The 24,890-nt window shown below is 33.8% G+C and overlaps 1 protein-coding gene across 5 annotated transcripts in view; it reads left to right on the top strand.

Annotated features, from left to right (window-relative positions):
* Positions 1 to 24,890, top strand: part of GRIA2 (glutamate ionotropic receptor AMPA type subunit 2) — a 120,448-nt gene that overhangs the window by 37,857 nt on the left and 57,701 nt on the right. The window lies entirely within an intron of this gene.

Here is a 24,890-nt window from a genome sequence, read left to right on the forward strand (position 1 = left end):
ATAAAGGAATGATGGTACCTAAAGAGAGAATGTGGTTTGAAAAGAAAAATATGTTTAGGACAGAATTCTGAGGAAAAACAATATTCAATGTTCAGAGATGAGGTGAAAGGTCAAAGATGACTAAGAAGTAGCATTCAGAGAAGTAGAAAAAAATGCATAAGGGATTGCGGTGTCATGGAAAGTAAGTAAAAGCAGTTTCAAATAGGTTTTATAGGATCTCTGTGAAATGGTGCTGAGAGATCAGGGATTTGTGGGATGGAGTAACAATAATATCACTGGAGACTTCAGCAGATGAGTTTGGTAGAGTAAGTTTGGCAGACCCATGGGAGGGGGCTAATGAATGGTTGGGAGTGAGCAAATGGAGATTGTGTGTAGGCCATGAACTTATTTGGAGCTATTTGGCTGTAGAAGGGAGGTGACGTGGGGCAGTATGAGATGTTGAGTAGGTTGTTTTATTTTTTAAGCTATGAGACTCGAACAAGAGATGGAACCAGTTAAAAAAGAAAGAAAAAGTTGAAAATCTGGAAGAAAGAAGATGCTAGCTTTGTGCTAAAAATATTTTAAGAACTTCCTTGAAACTTAAGTGTGGGAATGCTGAGAAAAGCAAAATTGTTAATACTCTAGGGAATTATTACAAGCATTTTGTCAATTATTAAGTACTTTCATTATAAGCATATTAATATTATTATAAGCACATTTATTTGCTGTTGTTATTCATATAATTCTAGTTAACGTTAATAACATTTTAAATCTTGTATGCTAAAATTTTAAGATACGAAGATGCATCTGACTTGGAAAATATGAGTGGTCAGTTTTGTTTGTTTTTTTCCTTTCTTTAAAGCTTTTCATTTAAAAAATGGATATAGTGCATTTGTGCTTGGGATTTCTTTGCAGTGCCATTTATGAGAGTAGAGACTATCTTCAAATCAGAATATTTAACTTTAGAAACACTTTCCTTTAAATTCTTCTTGACATGGCTGAATAATAACTTTCTGGATTCCTTTGAAATTTTAGGACTTTGAAATTGAAACTGTCTCAACTCTTGAACTTTTTATTTAATACAATTAAAAGAACTCTTTGTATGGAAAGTCAGGGTGTTGAAAGGAGAGGTGATCAAAGTTTGTAAAGTTGAGAAGAGAATAAACATGAACTTATTCACCAAATTTCATAATATTATATAGTTAGAAGATGGCCCTTGAAGCACAAAGGAAGCAGGTTAGGAAAAATCAAAAGAAATATTACTTTCAACAGTTTGTTTTAAATTAATGAAATATTAACCAAAGAGGTGAGACAACATGAAAATGCAAATAGATTAAAGGGGATTCATGAATGAGGTAGGTCTATAATAGTTTTTGAGTTGTTCAATGTTATAGTGACTGCTTGGCATATGACTTCATATGGTTTCACAATATTGTTCTTTCTTGTTACTCTTAGATAACAAATTACATAGGCCGAAGGGGATCCATGGTCTTTCTAATATGGGATTGATATTTCATATGTTTTCATGTCTTAGAACTTAATAGTATAAAATACAACTGTAATAAGGGTGCCCACTGACTATATTAAAAATCTGAGTTCTCCATCTTTCTTAATGTGTGTCATTGAGCAGATTACCTAACCTTGTTGTATATTAATATCCTCATAGTGAAAATAATAGTATCTACCTTACAATACTTCTAGGAAATATTACAATAGATATATTAACATAAATAAAGAACTTGATGTCTTTGTTACTGTGGCTATGCCAAGATACTGTCATACTGGTTTTGTTGAAATGACATTGTAAATACAACTTAAAGTGATTTTTAAACTGAACTTAGTACTTCTATATAAATCACTGGAGGATGGTGCTAATAGTCTATTTAAAAAAATTCCTTTTTTAAAAAATTATAATTTGTTTTGCAAATAATCAAGTTTGCTAATTTACTAGATCACATTTAGTATTTACCTATTTGATTTAACTTTATTCTATCTAAGTGATTATTCAGTTTTACATTCAGGGCATACATTTTTTTCCTAGGATACAAATTTTCTTTTCTTAGCAACTATTTTTGAAAAAAATTAGAAAGGAAGAAAATAATTTAAAATCAAGAAAGGAAAAAAATTGTGTAATAGTCACATAAATAGGTCTTTTTTTTTTAATTTGGAAAATATGGGTATGAGTATGGGGTGGAGAGAAGTAGAGAAAAAAAGTATTTCATGTGAAATCCCACCATGTAAGTAAGTAAATAAATAAATAAATAAATAAATAAATATATTTGTGTATATGTACACAAACACAAATATACACACATCTATACACATACATAATGTAGATTGTAGTTTAGTGATGACAGCAGTGGGATGGATGGTTCAATTAAAATGACTCTTTTCTCTCCTTACTCCTTCTTAAATCAATATTCTCATTCCATCTGATGCCACATGGGAAAGGGCATGAACGTGAAAGTGTGGAAGACAGAGAAGCATTATTAACAAGGAACATAGGCCAAAATTAGGTTCCCTCACTTGGAAGAAAGAGAAGGATGAATTCCAAAGGCATCTGTAGGGCCTAAGTATGTTGTAGATACACAGAAGGGACAATGTAAGTTATTCATTACAGTCCCATCTATGCCTGCTTTCAAAAATGGCTCTGACACAGTCATTTAATCTGAGTGTCAGAATTAGAAAGAACTAAGAAATTATCTAGTGACACACATTCATTTTATAAATTAGTAAACTTACACTCTGAAAAATTTAAATAACTTGGCCAAAGTCTCATGGTCAATTAACAGCTGAAGCCATAATACAATCCTGGATTCTTGACTAGCCTGAACTGTTCATTGTCACTATTGCAGCTTCTTCAGAGGCCTGAAACTAAATTCCAATTGATTTTTATTTCTTTTCTTAGCAGCAGATTTATACAAGTCTACATGTTCCCACATTTAACAAGTATAGTATCCTTTAGATATCAAATCAAGAATTATTTGACATTTCATTTTCTTGAAAGACAGTTATAGATTCCTTAATTATTTTAAAATACAAATTAAAAATATCTATTAAATTTTACATATTTAAAAATAACTTGTTTTTGGAATTACCACCTTCATATGGCATAGGTATCTTTTCTACTGACATAGATATTGCATGATATACTTTTGAGCTTTCCTTTATGCTTATATAAAAGGATCTTGAAAACTGGGCCCAACAATTTTTATAAATGAATTCATGTTTATCTTTTGTAATCATAACTGTTTTATATTAATATCTGGCATTTCTCCATTAAAGGTGGCTTAATAAAAACTCTATTTAACTGAAGGAGGCTATTCGACCTGAAACAAAAAAGCAAAAGAATACAAAACCAGGAGTAGTATTACGAACAGACAGAAGCAGGAAATTACAACCACTACACCAAATAGAACACTATACACTTAAACATAACATACAGGGTAAAGAAGGAAAAAAACAAAACAAACAAACAAACAAAAATACACTTAAAAAAGAGGAAAAAGACAACTTCCTACTGCAGCACAGAAATCATCTCACAGCAAAAATAGGGATAATTTTTGACAACAAAAACATGAAAGGGGAGAGAGTAAAGGTCTGAACCATCATAAGGGAATGGAGGAAGTCAGCATACTGAAGAAAATGGAATACTCTAAATATCAAACTTTGTTTTACATAAACTTAATGGTAACCACTCAAAAAAAAAAATCCAGAACTAAAATATATAACATAAAAAAGAAGAAATACAGGGGAAAATCATAGAATATCACCACATGGAAATAACAGACAGTAACAAAAAGGCAAAGAAAATGGAGACACCAACCTACCAGAAAACCAAAGATAGAATAATAGGAAATTCTCATATATCAATAATCATCCTAAATGTAAATGAACTGAACTCACCAATAAAAAGGCACAGAGTAGCAGATTGATCAAAAAAACTAAACCCAACCATATGCTGCCTCCAAGAGACACATCTCAGCTACAAGGACAAATACCCTTTCAAAGTGAAAGGGTGGAAACTGACACTCCAAGGAAATGGTATTCAGAGAAAATCAGGTCTAGTCATACTGATACCAGATGAAACAGACTTCAGGAGCAAAAAGGGAGAAATTGACCAAAACACAACTATAGTATGGGACCTAACTACATCATTGACAGCTATGGATAGATCATCCAAACAGAAAATAAATAATGGAATAGCAGGCCTAAATGACACATTAGATGAAATGGACATAATTGACATTTATAGAGCACTTCATCCTTAAACATCAGACTATACAGTTTTTCTAGTGGATAAGGAACATTTTCAAGAATAGGCCATATATTGGGACATAAAACTAGCCTCAGAAAATTTAAGAAGATTTAAATCATACCAAGCATATTCCCTGATCACAAGGCTTTGAAATTGGATATCAACTACAAAAAGAAAGCAGGGAAACCACAAATATGTGGAGATTAAACAACATACTTTTAAAGAATGACTGGGTCAAAGAAGAAATAAGGAGAGATCAAAAGATACACAGAAACAAATGAAAATGAAAATACATCCTACCAAAATTTTTGGGATGCAGCAAAAGCAGTTTTAAGAGGGAAATTTATATAATCACAGGCCTATCTCAAGAAACAAGAAAACTACCAGATAATCAACCTCACATTACATTTTAAACAACTAGATAAAGAAGAACAAATGAAACCCAAACTCAGCAGAAGGAAGGAAATAATAAAAATCATAGCAGAACTAAATGAAATAGAGAACAAAAAGACAATAGAAAAAATTAATGTGGCAAAGAGCTGGTTCTTTGAAAAGATTAATAAAATTGACAAACCCTTGGCTAGACTCACCAAGCTAAAAAAAGAAAAGACACAAATAAAATCAGAAATGAAAGGGGAAGTTACCACGGATGCTACAGAAATACAAAGGCTCATCAAAAATACTACGAAGGGCTATATGCCACAAAATTCAATAACCTAGAAGAAATGGAGATGTTCTTAGAAACATACAGCCTTCCTAGGCTGAATCACGAAGAACTGGAAAATCTAAATAGACCAATCACCAGTAAGGAAATTGAATCAGTTATCCAAAACCTTCCCAAAAGCAAAAGTCCTGGACCAGATGGCATCACTAGTGAATTCTACCAAACATTCAAAGAGGATCTAATATCTGTTCTACTCAAATTCTTCCAAAAATTGAAGAAGAGAATACTCCCTAACTCATTTTATGAGGCCAACATTACCCTGATACCAAAACCTGGTAAGGACAACACAAAGAAAGAAAACTACAGACCAATACCTCTGATGAATACAGATGCAAAAATCCTAAACAAAATTCTAGCAAATCGAATGCAACAATGCATTAAAAAGATTATAATATACATCACGACCAGGTGTGGTTCATCCCGGGGGCACAAGGATGGTTCAACATATACAAATTGATCAATGTGATACACCACATAAACAAAATAAAGGACGAAAGTCATATGATTATATCAATAGATGCATAAAAAGCGTTTGACAAGATATAGCATCCATTTCTGATTAAAACATTTAATAAAATGGGTGTAGAAGGAAAATATCTTAACATCATAAAGGCTATATATGACAAACCCTCAGCTAATATCATAACAAATGGTGAAAAAAGGAAGCCCTTTGCTCTACATTCAGGAACACGACAGGGCTGTCCCCTATCACCTCTGCCTTTCAACATAGTAGTGGAAGTCCTAGACAGAGCAATCAGGCAAGAGAAAGAAATAAAAGGCGTCCAAATTGGGAATTAAGAAGTTAAATAGTTACTTTTTTGTAGATGACATGATGCTATATATAGAAAACCCTAAATACTTCACCAGAAAGTTATTAGAAATAAACAAATACAATAAAGTTGCCAGCTACAAAATCAATATACAAAAGTCCATTGCATTCCTATATAGTAACAATAAAATCTCAGAAAAAGAAATAAAAAATGATTCCTTTTGCAATTGCAATGAAAAGAATAAAATACCTAGGAATAAACTTAACCAAGGATGTGAAAGACATATACTGAAAACTATAAGACATTTTTAAAAGAAATTGAAGAAGACACAATGAAATGGAAAGACATACTGTGTTCATGGATTGGAAGAATCAACATAGTTAAAATCACCATATTATCCAAAGCAATATACAGATTTAATGCAATCCCCACCAAGATTTCTATGGCATTTTTTTTAAAGAAATAGAAAAATAATAGAAAAATGGAAAAAAAATCATCAGATTTGTATGGAACCACAAAAGACCCTGAATAGCCAAAGCAATCCTAAGAAAAAAGAACAATGCTGGAGGTATCACACTCCTTGACTTCAGCTTGTACTATAGGACAACAGTAATCAAAACAGTATGGTATTGACAGAAAACATACACACACACACCAATGGAATAGAATTGAGAACCCAGAAATAAACCCATGTAAACACGGACACATACTTTTAGACAGAGAAGCCAAAAAACATACAATGGAGAAAAGACAGCCTTTTCAATAAATGGTGCTGGGAGAATTAGAAAGCCATGTGCCAAAGAATGAAACTAGACTGCTATCTGTCACTGTGTACCAAAATTAACTCAAAATGGATCAAAGACCTAAACATAAGACCTGAAACAATAAACTACATAGGAGAAAACATAGGTACTAAACTTATGGACCTTGGGCTCAAAGAGTATTTTATGAACTTGACCTCAAAGGCAAGGGAAGCAAAAGCTAAAATAAATGAATGGGACTATATCAAACTAAAAAGCTTCTGCACAGCAAAAGAAACCATCGACAAAATAAGGAGGCAACCAAACCAACTGAATGGGAGAAGATTTTTGTAAACAACACCTCTGATAAGGGGCTAATACCCAAAATATATAAGGAACTCATACAACTCAACAACAAAAACAACAACAAACAATCCAATTAAAAAATGGGCAGAGGACCTGAATAGACATTTCTCCAAAGATTACATACAAATAGCCTATAGACATATGAAAAAATGTTCGACATCACTAATCATCAGAGAAACGCAAATAAAAACCACAATGAGCTATCACCTCATACCAGTTAGAATGGCTACCATCAACAAGACAAATAGTAACAAGCTTTGGAGAGGCTGTGGAGAAAAAGGAACCCCCATACACTGTTGGTTGGAATGCAGACTGGTGCAGCCGCTATGGAAGGCAGTGTGGAGGTTCCTCAAATAAATTAAGAATAGAATTACCATATGACTCAGCAATCCCTCTCCTGAATTTTTTTCAAATCCAAAAAATCTAAAAACATTTATCCATAAAGATATATGTGCCCCAATGTTCATTGCAGCTTTATTTACAGTGGCCAAGACATGGAAACAACCAAAGTGTCCTTCGATAAATGATTGGATAAAGAAGTTGTGGTATATATACACAATGGAATACTACTCTACCATAAGAAAAGATGAACTAGTACCATTTGTGACAACATGGATGGATCTTGAGATTATTATGCTAAGCGAAATACGATAGAGAGAAAAAGTCAAGAACCATATGATTTCACTGATATGGGGGATATAAAACTCAAAACAACAAAAGAACAAGACTATCAAATGAAGAAACAAACACATAGACACAGATAATAGTTTAGTGGTTACCAGAGGGCAAGGGGTGGGGGGTGGGAGATGAGGCTAAGGGGGATCAAATATATGGTGATGGAAGGAGAGCTGACTCTGAGTGGTGAACACAAAATGTGATATATAGATGATGTATTACAGAATTGTACACCTGAAACCTATGTAACTTTACTAACAATTGTCACCCCAATAAACTTTTAAAAAAGCTGTATTTAAAGTGATTTCAATCAAGTTCCCCCTCATAAGTACAAACTCTTTCCATGATTAATTCAAATAGTGCCTCTTTAATTTGTATAACTTTCAAATTTAAACGTGATTTTGGGTTTTCGGAATGAGGGCCAGAAGCCCACCTGGCTGAGGAGACTTAGTTTGAACTCATGTTGATGATGATGATGCTGAGGATGATGATGATGACGATGATTTCACACATATTAGGTGATCTTTTGTCCCCATAAAGAAATGTTCCTATTTATTTGGGTGTAAACTATTTCAAATGCTTCTCTCCTTCCTCTGCCTGTGCTTTTTCAGAAACTTGGCACGTGTTCCGTGTAATGAGTATTTTGGAGACACCTGGAAGGGTTGGTGCTCCAAAAGATACCAAGGCATTAGCTTCAAGGTATTGGCTCACACCGAGAATATCCCCTATGGAGCAAAGTCTCCCCCATTTGAGAACCAATAGGTTAGATATGTACTTGGGAAAATGAAGCATTGCTTCATTCAGATCCTTAGTAAGGACTTTTATTTTTTTAATAAAATTAAAAATATTTTTATTTTCACCATAGGTACTTATCAAACCTCTGCTTGCATCATGTTTGCTGATGTCATCTTGGTGAGATTAGCTAATCAACGGGCCAAGTCCTCAGTTGGAAGGCAGTAAAGATTGTGGATGCTGGGAGATGTGACTTACTGTGGGGTATGAGGATAATAATTCATCATACTTCCTATATCAATAGGCATCTTTTTCTATTAAGTCCTAAGGAGTAGGTCATTTTAAAGGAAGACTCTAGAAAATGAATATCTACAGGTAAGACAGTTTTGAGGAATTATAAGGACTTGGCAATAGAATTTAGGGAAAAATTAAGAATGAAGGCAATAAAGAGGTATTGACATGGATTTTCAAGGCCTGATGGAAGTTGATACAAGGATGACATGGGGTTGAGATGAACAGAAATGAGGCAGAGGGGCACAAAATAGGTATCTGAGGTTTGCGCTTTAGATCCAGGAGGATGAGAAAGATGTGGCTTTATTCTGAGCCACTTTAGTAGCAGTAATTTTCTTTTGGGGGTAGGCTTTGCTTCAGATAGGAAATTTATTATGGAAATATAGAATTCAGTAATACACTGAAATATATTACTGAAATACATTACTTAATTTTTTTAAAATAAAAATCCTAAATAAGGTATCGCAACTAACATTCTTGCATACACCTGTGTCAGAACAACACTCACTTTTTTTTCTATGCAAAATTTATCAACACTATCATTGTCCTGGGCACAGAAAAATATGTATGAGCTAAGACTCGAAAGAGAATGCACCGATTTCACAAAAAGATATTGAAACAGACTGGGTGAACCACTTTATTCACTTACATACAATTTGCTTATAGTATACATTTAAGGTGCTCCTTTTTACAACCTGAAATATAGGTTAGAGAAATAGTTTAGAAAAACCAATGTTTTAAAAAATATTTAGACTTTTTTTTTTTTTTTTGTGAGCAATGGGTGTTTAGATCATTGAAAGATTTACAGTCTAGACTTCCTATATACCACATATTAAAGCTCTCTTAGGTCCCAGAATCCCTTGCTAGTTATTGTAAGAGCCACTCACAGAGAATGCTGTATTGATTTAATTTTGTTTCAGTACCATATAGTGGTGATGGCAACATAAAGTTTGGGCTTGTCAGCCTTTGCAGACCAGTGAGACGTCCTTGCTGAGAGAAGAAACTGTGTGGTGTATTTCCAGGAGCACAGGCAAATTTCCTCACTGAATAATCTGAGGTCTGAGATGGTAGGCCCATATTGAATGTGACAAATACCCACAAAGAAAATTGGAATGATTAACGTGCTATTATCTAAATTATTTATAACATAGAAATTATCAACATATTAATATCTATTTAGCTTAATTAAATTAAATAAACACTTAATAAGCAAAAATAATTTATTTGGTCAAAAATCCATCTCAATCATTGGCATTATTTGAGCAGGAGATATGTCTATTACATCTTTGCCAGTTTGATTGTATGTAGAAATAAAAGTTTCTAGTATCTTTAAGTTATTTACTGTATTCTACTATTTCCTATTTTGGTGACTTTTGTTTCATATATATAAATTAATTTACCCTCATATTTTTCAATTTTAACCTTTTAATTTTAAAAGTTACTACAAATTAGTATTCTTTCTGAAGTAAATTACGACACTCTTACCAGTATATTTAAATAGAAAATCACCCAAGTAGAGATAATAATATTTGTTCTATTATCCCGTGATTCTATTATAAGATCAAAGAGATAATTGATATGAAATCCTTTTCCAAAGGTGAAAGTTTAGAGTCATTAATTAATCATTGATGACCTAATTTTTTGTTATTAATACCCATTCATGGGATGCTGGAGAGTTTTTAATACTGTGGCATCATTATAACAAATTTATATTTAGCAGAAAACATGGAGATTTCTAGAGAAGAGTTGACCTCAGATTCCGCTAATAGAAAAGAACCTTGACATTTATCATGTTAACCATTTGCAAATGGAGTGACCTAGAAGTCACCTGACAAGACAAAATGCATAATTCTGAAGAGCAAGTTTGAGAGAAGTTGATGAACTGGGGCAGCTAGTGCACGTAATTAAGTAGTCAGCCTTTATTTCTTAACATAGTTTGCTAGTTTCTTTATCGAGAATGGAAAAATAAAAGCACTAATTAGGACACTCCAAATGAAATTAAACTTCTTCTACTTAGACGTTAGTGGATTTACACTTCATACAATGTGTTTTCTGTTCCTCATCTGCTCCTTTGTGACTGTATCCAGAATTTTTATATGCCCTGATCGCCAAAGCATCCCTTATTATTTAAATAATATTACTACATATATCAGACCTACCAAAAGTTATACAGCATATTATGGCAAACATCGTTGTAGATAGCACCCAGCTTAAGAAATAAAATATTAATAATAAGGTTGAAATTCCTGAGACCCCTCCACTATTACATGTCCTCAATGTAGCTTTTATCTGAAATGCAATGTTTATCATTACGTTTCATATTTGTACCACTCATATGTTTATTCTTAAGAGTATATAGTTTATTTTTAATATTACACAAGCAAATTATCCATCTGCTGTAACTTGGTTTTTTTCCTACTCAAGGGTATATTTTGAGATTTATTCTTGTAGTTTTAGATGATAATAATGAACTCAAAAACTGAAAACAATTGTTTTCACTGCTGTGTAGTATTCCACTAAATATACCACAGTGTGTGGTGGCTTGTAGAAAGATGATTTGGTTGTTCTGGTCATATAAACAATGATGCCATCAGTATTTCACATGATTCTCTTTTGGCATACATTTCTCAGCATTCCAGGGCATGTGCATAAGAAAGGAATTATTGCTGGTATGTGCTTCTTTAACTCTACAGGATCTTGCCCAATAGTTGTCCAAAGTGGTTGTATCAATTTATATACTTACTATCAATATGTGAGTTCTTGTTTCTATATAATATCAATTCTTGGTATCATCAGACTCTTCACTTTTGCCAATTTGTAGACTGAGTTGATCTTCATGAACATGTCCCTGATTTTCAGTGTGGTTCAGCATTTTAAAATTTTTGTATAAGCCCCCTGCATCCCTTTTTAGATAAATTGTCTGTTCATGTCATTCTTAATTTTATATGGGGTTGTTTTCAACCTATTTGGATTCATAGGGCAGCATGTGAGTGTACACACACACAGTCCATACATTAAGAAGTTGTACTAGAAAATAACTTTAAATAAAAAAGCTGGAGAAATTATTTTTCCTCAATAGCTGTTTGATGTAGCATATTTATCTCTACTCTGGAATTCATTTTTTATATCTATTGCAGTATGTTTTGCAGGCTTTTTTGTGTGTTATTTTCTAGTTGCTGCCAAAATGTCTGGGTTCAGATGGTAGCTCCACAACACTAGTTCTGTGGACCTGGGAGACTTCTCTGTATGTCAGTTGTTGGGAGGGTTAAATGACTTGATATATATAAGCCCTAAGAAGAGTTCCTGGCACATAATCACACAATGTTTTATTAATTGTTAGCTATTAATTCAAAGAACGATGGCCATGTAGAGATCAATATCACTGTACTTACTTATAAGGCTTTATTTATTTTCTTTTTTTAACTGTTCAATTTAAGTGTAGATACTGGTTATACAATGACACACAATAGCACATAATTCAGCACACCAATTTGCTCTAAAGGAAATTTCGTCTTATGAAAAATACTATATAATTTCAAAAATAATTTGGCAATTCCTATCAAATTAGTATATGATTTTATTTGGTCCAATGCTGCTTAATAATTCGTTAGGAAATATATTGGGTAAAAGTAAGTTGCAGTTACATATGCACACATATAATTTTCTCTCTTCATTATTATTCATCTTGTCTTGGACACTCTGTAAGATTCACACTTATGAAACTCCAGCGTTGACTGGTTACATCATTGTTTTCTTCCATCTAACCCCAGAGGGGACAATTTCACAGGAAGAGGCCAGTAATTTTGTGTATGTGTTTGTTCAGAAGCTGTGCCTTAGCTTCTCATTTTGGTGTTAAGACTCACTTCCCATTAGATGAATAATCCACGTCTTCCTGATTGAAGTTACCCTGTAACTAGGTTTTCCAGTAGGGAATTACTGCCCGTTCTCAGGAATATTTTTTTACTTTCCCGTTCCTGAATCCCAAGAAAAGTTGGTCAGGAAATCAGAAAAATTGGCTCCTTGAACCCTGGTGGTTGGTAGTATTGGCCATCACTTTACAGAAACAATTCATTATGGAGAATAGAATAGTTTATATCTCAGGATTCGGGAACAGGAAAGCAAAAAAAATTCCTGAGAATGGGTGGGAATTCCCGCCTGGAAACCCTACAGTGTAACTCTATTCTTGAAAATTTTTGAAATAAGAATGTATTTTTTGCTTCTTTGAGAAATGATTTTAGGTGTTCTTGTCCTCCTTGGTTTGTTTATTTCCACAACATAATCTATTAGGGAGGTGGCAATTACCTAGTAGCTATAAAAAAAAGGCTGGCAACCAAACAGTACTTTAGACTCCAGTAGAAATTTGTGCTTTTGCTTTATGTTTTTGCCATTTGCATTTAATTTAACAATCTTTAAATTGCCAAATCTTCAATGTGCTCTGAGATTTTATGCAAAATTACATGTTTTCTCCAGAACAAGACATCCATTCACTTAGATATGCTTGAAATGATGGCTTTAAATGATTCATATGTGCCTATTTTCAGTAATCACACACAGCTGAAATAACTTACAGTGTAAGCACAATATATATACAATATTAATGTTTTTCTGCAATTAGCTACCACTTATTCATTTCATTTTTCTCCTGCTTTTTCTTTCATAGAAATTAAATAGTTATTGCAATACTAATCTACACTGAGCTTTTGTGCTTTCTTTCCCAAATACATCCTTTTTAGCTATTCATTTATTGTCTGCGTCTTTTTATCCCTCTGAATAGTTTTGTTCAATCTTCTGTCCTTTACTAATGGAGAATTATTGCTTGGCTAATTATTTTTTCATTTGCTTTTGTTGCATCTATTCTGTGGTGTGCTGGGAAAAGAGTATGAGTAATTATAGAACCATATTAATAATGGTCAAATATTGATGTTATGTTACTTGCATTATGTTTTGTACTATTGTTTTCATTCTCTATGGACTACATAGTAAAGTAGACAATTGAAACAATTATTCGTATAATATATGGGCTTTTTAAAAGCCAGTATATTCTGAGAAAGAAGAATTATGGAATGTAAAAAGGAGTTTCCTTATATACATTAATCAAATGTACCAGATATTCATTCAAATTCTCACTTAATTTTTATTGCATGGAAACCAGATTAATGGTATACTTTTCAATTTACAAAACTAAGGAGAAAAGATTTCTCAAAGGCATGCGCATGGTCCAAAGGTGAGCTGAGTAAAATGTATACAAAAATAATGGCTTTTCCACATAGAAAAATCCAAAAGAATCAACCCAGAAGCTCATATGAATGATAAGAGAATTCAGTAAGATCACTGGATATAAAAATATTGTTTGAAAGTCAGTAGTAGCCTTTCTAGGTACTAGCAATCCCTAAATTAGAAAGTATAAAGGAAAAAACTATATGTCTGACAACGGCAGTAATAAAGCCACAGAGATCTAGGGAAAAACTAATAAGTGTATGAAAAAAAGTGTACAACTTTACTGAAAATCAGAAAACAGTTCTGAGCTAATACAGATGGGACAGAAAGTTAATGTTGTAAATGTTAATCTCTGCCAATTACCTTGTATTTCAATCCAATCCTAAACAAAATTTGAAAGATAAAAAGGGTAAATCAATAGGTAGAAAAGCTTTGCAAAAGGACACTAAAAGCAATGGTTATTTCTTCTTCAGAAAAAGACCCAAGCACAAATAGAAATTTAGCATATAATAAAGGTGACATTTAAAATCAAGTGGAAATTAATAAATTAAAGGGTTTGGAAAATTGAATAGGTGGAAACAAAGTTAGATTTCTACTTTCTATAAAATCCAAATATTAATATTGGGAGAATTTTAAAAAGGATAATTATGAAACCAAACATAAAATATTTTGAAATTCTTAGGATGGGAAATTCTTATTGTGCAAGACATAAAACCTAGGAGTCATCAAGAAAAGATTGATAATTTGGTTAAAAATGTCATTATAAACAAAGTAAAAGACAAAAGAAAGGTGTGAGCTTTCCATATGATTAAATATATCAAAACTTAAATGGTAATAGAAAAATATGCAAAGTATAGAAATAAGCCATTAAAAGAGGAAAAAGTAAAAACAGATGTTTTTACGAATAATGGTGGAAATCCAAATTTTCCTGTTTACCCATAAGTATAGTACAATGGCTAAAAGAACAATCTGTGAACTCAAGCTACCCTTGTTTGACACACATTCCTTTATTTTCTAGCATGATCCTAGAAAATCTCTTGTTTTCAAGTTTTATTCATCTGTAAAATGTGGATAATATTAGGACCCATCTAGATATAATTAGTTTTAAAAGAGTTAATAAATGAAAAAGCCAAGTGTACAAAATGTAAGCTGTCATTGCTAAAACAACAATGAAATGATATTTTCAACATGTTAAATTAGTAAAGTTGAGAAATATCCACTTCTGGTGAAGAACACCAAAAAAATGAGAATTTATCTTATTCTGTTAATGGGAATGTGAATCGGTACATTGTATTTAGGTGATAAGTTGATAGCATCATTAACGTTTTATCCAAAACAACATCCAACCAACCAATCCCGTTCTTAATAATCTGTCCTGCAGAGATAGTAGCACAAGGGCAAAAGATGTAAGTATTGATGAGTTTGCTACAGTCTTGTTTGTAGTGACAAAAATTCATGACAATTAAAATATCTCAGATAGTAAATTGTAATGAAATAATGATATATACTGACCAGAGAACACCAGGTAGTAGTTTAAAAGAATGGACTAAGTCTGTACCCACATGGCAATTTCTTTGTCATGTGCCAAAGCAAGTCACAGGACAATTGTCCTATGGTCTCATTAATCAAAAATGTAATGAAAAGGAAGCAAACAAAATAAACTCTGACTAGAACTATGTGGAAACACTGTGCCAAATGGTTGTTATCAGGGGTTGTCTATGAGAAGAGTAGACAGCGAATTATACGAGGTCGGACAATTAAGTTTGAGAACTCATGCTACAAAAAGTGCTACATACTTCATTGCTGAATATCACTATGGTTACCTTCGAAGAACTCCCCTTGGGAAGCTATGCACCGATGCCAGCACCTAGTCCACCCTTCAAAGCAATTTTGGAACTCCTTTTCTGGAATGGCCATCAGAGCTGTCGTCGTATTACCCTTGATGTCCTGAATGTCATCAAAATGTCTTCCTTTCAATATTTCCTTTATCTTCAGGTAACGAAAGAAGTCATTGGGGGCCAGATCAGGTGAGTAGGGAGGGTGTTCCAATACAGTTATTTGTTTACTGGCTAAAAACTCCCTCACAGACAGTGCTGTGTGATCTGGTGCAGTCTTGAAACAAGAGCCATGAATTGTTGGTGAAAAGTTCAGGTCGTTCAACTTTTTCACGCAGCCTTTTCAGCACTTCCACATAGTAAACTTGCTAAACTGTTTGTACAGTTGGTACAAATGCGTAATAAATTATCCCTCTGATATCAAAAAAGGTTAGCAGCATCGCTGTAACAAGTTCACAAACTTAATTGACACAACTTGTAGCCTTTTAATGAATACGCTTGCTTAAATTTGTATTAGACTTTTTTCCGGTTATTTTTTAGTTATAAACATTTTATTTATGTTAAGATAAATGCCAGGGCCAAAAAGTAAGTTACTAATCCTTTCTTGAGGGAAGTCTTTTCACGTCATTAACTTTATCCCTGCTCCTGTTATTGAAGGGGGTGTGACAATGAGCAGACAAGCCCTTTGGACAACTTTAGAGCAACGTGCCATGCTCCATTACCAAACATTAGCTCATAACTTTACCAGGAACCAGGCATCAAGTGTGAGTGTGAGTCCCTCAGGTGCAAGTTAATCCCTCTAGTTATTCAGCAATTTAGGGATGTATGCTAATGATTCAGTGCATTTCTTAGTATATTTACATAATTGTGTGTTGTAATATTGAATGTTTTTTCCTATTTTAACAAACTTCTATGAGTTAACATGTAAGTCCTGAGGCCTGTAAGTAGAAACCCTCTCACTTACCAACCTTTGGGATAAGCAAGTCCTGTGATAGCTTCAGAAACAGGCATTCACAAGGAAGAGGGTTAGCAGATCTAACCGGAAAGCTCCAGACAAGCAAGGCAATCCAGCTGTCTTTTTTTTTTTTTTTTTTTTTTGCATGTGACTTAAAAAATATATTTTAAGTAAAAATCTTCTAGATTTTTTTTAATGTTTAAATTGGTTTTTGAAGTAGCTTTCATTACAAAAGCTAAAATGTTTATTTGTGCTGAAATAGCATCAGATCCGTATTTGGTAGAAACACAGTTCTTCAATTTTGTACATCCTAATTACAATCAGATAAAAGATTAGACATTTCTTTAGGTATCGAGACTAACAGTAGCTGTGGAGTTGAGGATATCCCTGGTAGGCTGAAGGTGGAGATAAAGATGAAGTAGAAAAGTAAAATAACTGAAGGAGGAAATAGGACGAGTGGGAACGAGAAGAAATATAAAAAGAACAAAAAGCAAGCAAGACTACTAAAACATGAAGAGAATGGTAGAATTTACTTTGTGAAAATTTACTGTATATTATAAACTCATTTTACATGAGTAAGAATATGATGAATAATGAATATTCACTACCTGACATTTTGTATAATTTCTGTCTTTGCTATTTGGCCACGCAGGCCCAAGTTTGAGCTCCATGGGATCTCTGAGGGCACTGAGACATTTGAAAACTGCAGTTTGCCAGAAGCACACAGTTGGCTGGTGTCATAACCAGGATTAGACACCAGGCCTCCAGACATTCAGCTGGGCGCTCTTTATCCACAACATTCAAATCGCATCAGGGAATGCAGTGCCCAGAACTCACACACAGCATGCAAGTCAAGCAAGAATTTGCAGAGGGTAGAACTATGTGTATTCATGAGGAAGAAATACATGTCCAAGGGATGAAGAATGGGACTATCTTTTGTGAATAGCATCTTGTATAAACGGAGGTAATTCTCTTTCATTTATGTGTCCAGAACCCATCATTAAAATTCACATGAGAGTTATTGCCCATTACTGCCAGTCCTACTATTGCCGGCTCTCCCAGATGATGAATGAAGCCAGAATAAATGTTATAGATTTTTTTAAAGCTGCATATAATATGGGCAACAGCAATAAACTTAAGACATTTCACCTCACTCAGCAAACATAACGCTAAGGTCAGGAAGGATAAATGTTTGTTAGAGGGAAAGAAAAATAAATGTATTACTACAACTTCATAGGCTTCTACTGAGTGATGACGCATCACATTTAATATTTGTATGAAAAATGGGATCAAAATTTATGCAAAGGAGAAGTAATTTATCATAGTAAAGATTTGTGGCAGGGCTATAGGCAAAATCATCAGTGAGGCAATTTATAGAGAATGTCATTGTGGTGAATGTTTATTATTCTTCACATTTTTTTTTGAATCATTTAGTGTTTCATTCAATAGCTATAAACTGAGTGTCTATGTTATGAACTGTGCTGGGCTCTGAGGAACAGAAGTGGACAGAGCAAAGGTAGGGTAGGCTCCCGAGTAGGAAATCCTTCCTGTCAATTGATAGGAAAAGAATGTGCCCCTGTAAATATGAGAAATTTAAAATTCATTAATTTAAATTTAAAATTCCATTAATGGAAAGTAGATAGTTTTACTCCATTTCATTATGAAAACAGCATATTGTAGTTACCTAAATATTACAAGAATAAAAGAATTACAGTTCCATTTTTAGCATTCTCCTAAGTTTTCATATGGAAACCAAATGTTACATGGACCACATGTTACAACAATTACATTTTTAAGGGAATAAATGTTGCTTATAAATTTTCAGGCTGAACGATTCCATTGAATTAGAGAAATAAGACATTTGAGATGGTGAAAATACCTGAGGAGATTTTCAAGTACAAAATGTGTTATTGGACGTATGTCCAGGACAAAGAAGTTCATTTAGGTTTCCAACTGTATCATGCTCTATGTATTGTTTTAGCTCAGTAACTCACCTCTCTTGGTACAATTTCTGCCCATATAAAATACATTTTGAAAGCTTAAAAATAATAAAATTTCACAAACATTCCAAAGACTGTCTCCTTGTAGTAATGATTGTGTGTGTTTTTCCCCTATTATGAGAACAGATAGACTAAATTTCACAGGTAATGTTCAACTAACGCTAGGTATTTTGCTATGATAGTGAAGGAAGAAAATACTATTGTGACAGGATTGCAGAAATACTCCAGTATCAGAAAAAACAAAATTTTATCACAAGAACCTGTTTCATATCTTTGTTATCCAATTGGTTCACATAATGTATTCATTCAACAAATATTTAATAATACTCATATACTTATGAAGAAATCCTGAATTGGGTATTGAAGAGAATACAAAAATTATCATCATTGGATTTGTTGTCATTAACACATCTATTTAATGATTCATATTTTCCCTTGTACTTTTCTATATATTTTCTAATGTAAACTTACAGTATGCCTCTCAGGTAGGCAGGATAGTAATAAATGACATTCGATAGATTAGGAAACTGAGGCTCAGGTTTAATGACTCTTCTACCAGATGGCCAGGGAAGGATAGAGCTGGGCTTCCAATTCAGGTGTTCTTATGCTCTTCTCGCACTGACTCCTGCTCTCAAGGAGGTCACAACCCCCGACACACACACGCACACACACACACTCGAACATATTGTACTTCAGGCCATGAGGGAGGTAAAGACAGAGTGCTTATGGGGTTCATAATCAGGGAAATCATATTCAGTTGATAGTGAGCAGGACACCCTTCATGGAAGAATTGGTATTTTATTACTTGACATTTATCAAGTGTCTGCTGTGTGCCAAGTATGTGATAGGTTATGCATTTAGAGATAAACAGTACTTCATTCTCTGCATTCAATTAGCTCAGAGAGGGCAAAGCTAGACATAACTCAGGCTAATATGCAGACATGCAGATTGCTTTAGAATCACATACAGGAGAGGTACGTAACTCAGACCACAGTGAGTAGCTAACACCTGAGCACTGTAATGTATATTATTCTCTGAGCAATGGGAAGACATTAACAATTTTAACCAGGAGGGTTATAGGCACCATGATAAGAAAGAGATTTATTATAAAGAGGGTTATTTGGGAAGCTGTTGCAGCAATCTAGTCAATAAATATTTAAGGACCATATTAAGGCAATGTCAGCAGAGCTGGAGAGTACAGATTTGAGAGGTCAAATGGGCCATATTGGGTGACAATTTGTATGCTGGCGATAAAGAAAGGGAAGAAGTCAGCAGTGGTTCTCACTTTCTGAAAAGATGGGTTTAATTTTAACATATGAACGCTTGTCTCACAGAATTGGTGAATTTTAAAAAAGATGAGCAAAATCCTGATGAATGATTAATAAATAGTTAATATCAAGATTGATTAGAACACGGAATATAAGTAGGGAGGCCATGAGTGACTTCAATGGGGCTTACTAGTTGCCAGCACTGTTTCAGCTTATTTATTCATAGCGAAGTAGGTAGGTGGTATTATTATCCTCTTTACACATGACTAAGCTGAGACAGAGTAACATAAAGGAACTTGCCCAACCAATTCCAACTAAATAATAATAAAACCATGATTCAATCCCAGGTTGTTCTCACGTTTAGCTTCTACAACTGCTGTATCGCAGGTCAGAACCCCAAGATTATTGGATACAGAATAATAATTTTTCGTGGTATTTAATAGTTGAGATTAAAGTTATAGGCTTTTAGATAAGGCTTTTTAGACAATGTAAAACAGTGGTATTTTACGTATTTTTTTCTTTTTTATTCTAGAAAACTCATACTTTAGGTCTTGAAAGAATTAAACATTTTAATTAAAAAATTGTGCTAGCAAGGCAATTATATGAAATAATCATGAAAATAAATGATTTAAAAATGAATCATGAGTGGTACATTTACAGTATATATTTGTACTATGTATACACAGTATATAGAGTATATCTGCTGCATAATTACATACAGTATACTTATGGTATATTTTCTCAGTAACGAAACAAAGGGAAACAACTGCAGTGATGGTTAGGTTTGGGAAACATTTGCCCAAAATTTGAATTTGACCTTGTGAAAAGGGATGCAATATCAAGGATGGAGTGTAAAAAAAGAAGAAAAACAATTGCAAGACAGATCTTTGGAGAATGCCTTTTAAGTGGTATGCTTTGGGCAGACTAGTGATATAACAAGAGTATGAACTGAAGGAGGGGAAGAACGGAGGTGGGGGGATAATAGAGCTAAGCAGCACCAAGGAGAAAGGAAGCAAAGGTGCCGATACAAGCAGCATTTAAGAATGCTATAGAAGCTTCATATAAGTAGGGACCTCACCTTCCACTCTTAATGATGTCTCCTCAGTACCTGGAACAGTACGTAGTAAGTTCACCAAAATACTTAGTTAATGTGGACTGGATGAAGTAGAATAAAGTGGAGAGGGTTGTAGATAGCATGAACAGGAAAAGGAAGAGTAATGAATTAATTATTCTGAAAAAATACGGAAAATCAATGATTGCAAGAGTTATGATGCCATGAGAAAAAGGAAACACATCAACACAAAGACAGGCCTTGTAGGATAAGATTTTCAGAGTTTTCTCTCCTTGTTTTTATGGAATTAGTTGGAATGATATGAAATTAATTGTTTTCCAATGGGTGACACTGGAGGGTAAGAGACTGGATCTGTCAACTCCAGCTAAGAAGTGACTATTTCCCGTTTGTTGTGGCACTTTCTAAACCTAACACTAACTACGCTTGTACCATCGTATATTTACAATACATATTTCTTAAGTAAAAATAGGTAAGTGGAGGCAATGAGGTGATGATGAAGTTTTGGGAAACGTGCATGAAAAGTTGAATTTGACCATGTTAAAAGGGATGAGACCGCTAAGAGATAGAATGTAAAAACAGAAGATAAAACAATTGTAAGACAAATTCTTGGAGAATGTCTTTTTAGTTTAACATATTAATAATAATAATAATAATAATAATAATGTGAAAAGTGATTAGAGGGAAAGGAAAAGTACCGGAATGATATGATTTTACTTGTCAGCAATGCAGAGAAAGAATTGAAAAAGAGAAAAACTAGTATCAATAGAGAGAGAGAGAGAAAATTTCACAGAGCACGTTTTTGATTAATAAATTCAGAGAAGCAAGGAAAGTTGGATCTGATAAAAAGAAATATCACTGGATAGTGACCAATAGCTTGTTACTGACAAATGACAGGTAAATTTCAATAGTAAAATCAAAGTCAAAGTTTACAAGGGGTTAATGTCAGAAGAAGTGTAACGATGAAAGGAGAGAGATTTCCTCTGGTCTTCATATTTTGAAGTCAGGATTGCTTGGTGAGGCAGCTTTCACCAGACTGTACAAGCTGCAACGGGGCTATCTCCATTCCTGCTTATGAAGCAGCCTGTGCTGTTTCATTGAAATGAATGGCAATTTATAACTATGAAAAAATGTAAAACAAAAATAAATCATGCTCTGTTCTTCTTTGGCCTTTCTACTAAATAACCATGCAAGGTTCTCCGGACTGTACCGAGTGTGCTCCATTAGCGGCACCAATGAGCAGAATGATCCAAAAGGCAAAGATGTGTGTTGGATGCACCATCAGCATTGTTATTGGCTGATATCATCTGGGCTTATAATAAAAAGTGGAATATTCAGCAAGTTACTTACTCCCCGGAGATTATCATTTCTGCTGTTTGACCTCAAGTGTCTTTTAAAAGGACTCCTCTTTACTGAGTTTCTAAAAGTTGATATTAAAGTAGAACTCAGTGAGAGCATCTTTATTTTTCACTTTGCAATCAGTTTTGAGTCTTAAGACATAACAGTAATTCTAATACTAATCAGCTTAATCCTTCAGAAATTTGTGTCTTACAGGGTAATTATATGGATAAGGAAGCTAAAGGTCAAACTGAGAGCTTTTCTGCTCCTTCCTCTGCTTTCAGAATGATGTAGGGAAAGAATGACTGTATATAGGGTACCAGTGTTGTCTAACTCATTTTAGAAAGTTGTCTTTGGAATTATATCCAGAGCTCGTGACACATTATTTGGATATTCTCAGTGATAGTAAATTTTCTTCCTTTGAGGATGGATCTAAGTTAACGAAATGGCTTTACATTTTGGAGGCATGTCTGGGAATCAGATAGAGATCAAAATGAGTACTTGCATTTCTAATCAAAGTAAAAGTAATTTCAAAGTAGTGCAACTAATGTCCTTGTGTGTTGTATCAATAGCATCATGTATCTGTGTTATATTGGGTAGAATGTCAGCATTAGAATGCAAAACACTCTTGGCTATTTTGGAGATGGAGTATTAGAAGTATAACACTAAGTTTTCCATCTTGAGATGGTCACTCAAACTGCATAAGCAAAATACTTTATCTCAAGTCAGCCATTCTGATTGATTCTTGGTTGTAAATCACAATGGCATTCTTATCATGTTGGGGACAGTGACTGACTTAAGGTAAAGAGAAGGACATGAACAATTTTCACCAAATGGCTATTAATTGTATGTTTTATAAAGGGACATTATGAGAGAAATATCTAGAAAAATACAGACAAATAGACAACTGAATATGTGCCATCAAGAGATAAGAGATAAGACTGTTGAAAGAGACCAGGAATAGTCAGGAGAGAAAGGCTATTGTTATAAAATTATGTTTATTGGCGAATTAGCTCAATTGCCTGAAAGAAAAAAGGGGGTGAGGGGGGGGCCTTCTGGGTTAGGTGAATTGTGATTTCTTATGAAGTTTTGTACAGCTGGTGCCTGCTGTTGGGCCAAAATCAAGTGTTTCCAGATGGCCATAATAACAAAGAGGCCCCATGACAACTCACTCTAGAGTCTAAAACAAATGGAAAATGAAAGGTATGGCTCCTTACTAAGATTGCCTATGCATTCAACAGTGACCTCCTTTATCGAGCCTTGTTTTGACACTGGCTGCTGTTACTATCATAGAAGCTATTTCACTTAAGATGAGAGGAGGTCTCGTTAATAAATCATATTGCCTGATATTTCTATACTATTTAGATGGCATGCCAACACTGACGGAAATGAAATAAAATAGACCCAAAGAGAATTTTATAGCAATTTCCCCCATTTGACATGTCACATGGAATCAATTTCTGAAAAAACATAAAATGTAAGATATACACGTCAGTGCTCATAGATTCATGTATAAAATAAGAAATCATCACAGAATTTGCTTAGAAGCATTTTAACAATGAAAGGACTTTTTCATGTATATGAAAAGTGAGCATATTCAAATGCATAAAAGGTTATTTTCAATTTCTGTACTCAGGGAAAGACAAAAATATAAACATGAATAAAAGGGAGGGATCTCATCTTTATGTTAAAGTATGAAATAAATGTAAGGAGACATATTCAGTTGTTTTCCGAGATATATTAGACTGTTCTACAGAAGATTCGTAATAAAGGAGAAGACATCAGTTGATACATCACACAGATGTCATCTAAAAATCCCAGAAAATGTATATTAGAAAGACAGAAGTAAATTGAAGATTAGTAAATATTTAAAGGAAAATGGGAATATTTGATAAATAAGGACCACTCAAAGAAATAGCCAATCTTGCTTTCCTTTCATTTCATGTCATACAATAGTCACTAAAAACAATTGCCTATTATTGATTGTCTGGAGTTGGTTATTAGAATCTGTATATATTTTAGCAGTGCTCTTACTCATGGAACCTATTTTTCATGGACTATCTATTTTTGTGAAGGAAATAGAATGAAATAAGATAGTATTGATCTTGTCCTTTATGTGGGGTTGATTAATTTAAAAGGATGTTTGATATTATGGTCTGAGTTTTTAGATTATGTTTCTGAAGAGCTGATTTCCATTCGTGGATTGAAAATGTCCCATGATATTAAAAACAATACCAGCTATTCATTCACGCAAAGCCATGTGGTTGACCTCAATTGGTGGTCGTAAGGTCTATGGTATATAGGTGGCTCCTATAGCTCATTACAAGGGATCAGTCTCGGGCAAAGTACCCCTTTCTTCTCAGAGAGATATGATCAAATTAGTGCTTCAAGAAGTTATTCTGACTATATGGTGGAAAATAGAATGGGAGGGGCATAATTGGAAGAAAGAGGAAAATTGGGTAGGTATTCAATAACCCGAGTAAGAAGAGCAGTATTATCCATTAGTTAAGAACATGGACTCCAAATCCACATTACATAGGTTTGAGTGCAACATCTCTCACTTACTAGCTGTGTGACCTTGGGTAAATCACTCAATCTCCCTATGTGACAATTTTCTTACCAGTAATTGGGCAATAATAATACAGACCTCAAGGGCTTCACCAGAAATTAATG

Source organism: Rhinolophus ferrumequinum, chromosome 18 (assembly GCF_004115265.2).
Source record: "Rhinolophus ferrumequinum isolate MPI-CBG mRhiFer1 chromosome 18, mRhiFer1_v1.p, whole genome shotgun sequence".
Classification (NCBI taxonomy): Eukaryota; Metazoa; Chordata; class Mammalia; order Chiroptera; family Rhinolophidae; genus Rhinolophus; species Rhinolophus ferrumequinum.